The sequence below is a fragment of the Lagenorhynchus albirostris genome, chromosome X (genome assembly GCF_949774975.1).
Source record: "Lagenorhynchus albirostris chromosome X, mLagAlb1.1, whole genome shotgun sequence".
Lineage (NCBI taxonomy): Eukaryota > Metazoa > Chordata > Mammalia > Artiodactyla > Delphinidae > Lagenorhynchus > Lagenorhynchus albirostris.
This window is the reverse complement of record NC_083116.1, coordinates 108,716,947-108,720,217: the sequence shown is the minus strand read 5'-3', so window position 1 is coordinate 108,720,217 and position 3,271 is coordinate 108,716,947. Positions and strand designations below refer to the sequence as shown.

Sequence of the window (3,271 nt, the reverse complement as noted above, 5' to 3'; positions counted from 1 at the left end):
GATGGTTTGCACAAGGGCTCTGCCACTGGGGTTGGTCAGCTAGGATTAATATGACCAGAGAGCTGTAAGAAGCTCTGGCCAAGACTCCATCCTGAGATCACTGGTTGTATGCAAATGTTGATGATTCCTGGTCCAAAAAAAAAGCAGGACAATTGGAGCCTGCTTCCAGCCTTTCAAAACTCTTGCTGTGAGGTAGCCTGTGGCTGTGATGCATATCCTAACTAAAATTTTGACTTATTGTTTCCTTTCCCTGCAATAAATGGTAGACTTGTAAATCTTGTCTTTTGGGGTCTTGTGAGTCTTAAAAATCCAAACTTGTTTGACTGCCACCATTGACACAGTTATGGAGAAGTATATAATTAAACCTAATTCTGTGCATGTCTATTTGAGACATCCTATGGGGAGGATGGTAGTGATGGGGTAACTCCAAAACTGCAGTTCCTTTTTCTGACACAACTGCAGGGGTACTGTCTTGAATTGGAATAAAATCTCATTTTCTCAGTTTTCAAAAGATTTTCTCTCTGAACTCAGGGTGGGAATTGAAAATATCAACTATGTCCATCCATTGTAATTGAAGGTGTCCTGGACTGGCTGTTGTATTTGAGTATCATGTTAGTTTTCTGGTTCAACTGATCTGCATCTGCAGATATTGGTACAATCTACTTCTTTGTATCTTTGTATACATCTCAGGTCGCTTTTGAACGTCTCAACTTATGTCTTTCTTATGGTCTCAAATATCTGTCGCCCCTCAGTATCCACAGGGGATTGACTCCAGGACCCTCCCGAGGATACCAAAATCTTCGAATGCTCAAGTACCTTATATAATATGGCATAGTATTGGCATATAACTTATACACATCTTCCCATATACTTTAAATAATCTCTAGATTACATATAATACCTAACACAATGTAAATGCTATGTAAATCGTTGTAAATACTATGTAAATAGTTGCCAGCACACAGCAAATTCAAGTTTTGCTTTTTGGAAATTGCTGGAATTTTTTCCCTCAATATTTTTGACTTTGGTTGAATACGCAGATACGCAGGACCAACTGCATCTTTTTCATCACCCTCAACATGTCCAAAGCCCCGCTGCAATACATTATGCTTTCAAGCATGTGGGTGCTCACCCAGTCTGTTCTTCCCTAGAGATCCAGTTCATCTGCACCTAGGCCATCTCTCAAAGATCCTAGTCTCAAATTACCAATGATTCTCCTTTTTCCACGAGAGTATCTCTTCTTTTAGCTGGGTCCATTCTTTCAGGAGGTGGATATAAAGTGTCCAAATTTCTATCTCTTTGCTAATGCCTCACACCCTGAAGTGTATGGGTATACTTGTCCTTGATATTTATTTTTTATAGAAAAAAATCCTCATATTCTAACCCAGCACTAATCGACAAGTAAAATCATACAGTTATTTATAATTCTAGTGTGTAGACTTCAAGTTAGACATTCCTTGTCTGAAGACTTGCATAGTAGCACTGTTTAAACTGTGCACATTGGGAATTCCCTGGAGATCCAGTGGTTAGGACTCTGCGCTTCCACTGCAGCGGGCACGGGTTTGATCCCAGGTTTCCCTGGGAAACTAAGATACCACAAGCTGTGTGCCTTGGCCAAAAATAAAAAATTAAAATAAAAAATTAAATTCAATTAAATTTAAAAATAAAATATAAAATAAAATAAACCGTGCACATCAGACAGCTTTTCTAGTGATGGTATGATAGAAAGCAAACAGAGACCATTAAATAAAAGGATGCAATCAGATTAAATTTTATATATAAATTATTTTTCAGCAGTTTCCAGATTTTTTTTTTTTAATGTGTAAGCATTTCGTTTTAATTATCACTATTTGAAAGTTTTTATTTTGGAGAGCAGAAAACCATTTCATTATACATTCACTGCATTTCTCAAGGGCTTCCACAAGTATTATCAAATTTATGTTTCAGTTACTCCAGGTGTATTGGTAGATGCATCATCAATCTAGCTCACCTATTCTCCAAATCGTTCTACAATATTGACATGAATAGCACACTGTAACTTACCTAAGTAGATGGGGCAAATGTCTAGAAGTCCATGGTCTGGTTCTTCCAGGTGGCTAGAGCCTTGCATTAGACTCACCAGCCAATGGTAATGTCAGAGTCCAAATTTGTGTCCAATTTCATGGATTCAACACTTACAGGATTGAAGTAGCAAAATACCCAAGATTTCAGGAATATAATAGTTATTAAAAATTGAAGAGTCACTTGAAGATTTCTTTTCAAGTTTTTAACTTTGCATTCACAGTATGAAAGATAAACATCACTGTCATATCTGGCAAAGCTGACTATTCCTGTGCCATCTGCCAAAAAGCCTTGTCCAAAGACAAAATTTCAGGAGTCTCTCGGGGAAAGACAAATCATTGTTATGCCCATGATACAGAAGACATTTGAAGATTTCTTTGTTTTTAAGCACTTAAGAAAGCCCCTGTGGACTTCCCTGGTGGTCCAGTGGTTAAGACTCTGTGCTTCCACTGCAGGAGGCATGGGTTCAATCACTGGTCAGGGAAGTTCCACATGTCCTGTGGTGTGGCCAAAAAAAAATGCCCCATATGAATTTGTAGGTTTTGTGTGTTGTCACGGAATCTAAAGGAACACTAAGTTTGCAGAAACAGGAAACTTTTCTACAAGTTTTACTGGCAGGCCACAGAAAAATATTTCACGGTAGCCCTTGAGCTCTTTAACATGTTCTTCTCTGATAATTCTGGTGTTCCCTAGAGTTCCAATGGGCTGCATATAAATATTACATTTCTTCATAGAGATTATTGATAAACCGTTCAAAGGCTTCAGGAGAGGTGCTCAGAATGGGAGGCAATCCAATCTGAGTGTGAATGCAAGGTAATGGGTCCAAAGAGATCATTCTCTGGCTGAAAGTCTTTCTTCATAGCTGTTCCCCACCTTCTCAGTTCTTATACTACAACGTAAGCACTGGAATCTTTGAGATGAAGGCTGTTTGTAATGTCTGTTCAGAGTTATGCATTGTTTGCATAATGACAGGAATGTTCCATTCATACTGTGTTCCTATGCAGAGGTTTCTCTTTTTTTTTTTCCAATTTTTTAAAAATTGTGCTAAAATTCACATAACAGAAAATTTACCATCTGAACCATTTTTAAGCGTATAGTTCCGTGGTATTAAGTATATTCATGTAGTTGTACAATGATCACCAACATCCATCTTTGGAACTCTTCTTGTCTTGTAAAACTGAAACTCTGTACCCATTAAACAATGTTTTCA

General features: G+C 37.8%; 1 pseudogene; it reads right to left on the bottom strand.

Annotated features, from left to right (window-relative positions):
* Positions 1-1,990: 1,990 nt before the first annotated feature.
* LOC132513203 (archaemetzincin-2-like) lies at positions 1,991-3,025 on the bottom strand (annotated as a pseudogene).
* Positions 3,026-3,271: the final 246 nt, after the last annotated feature.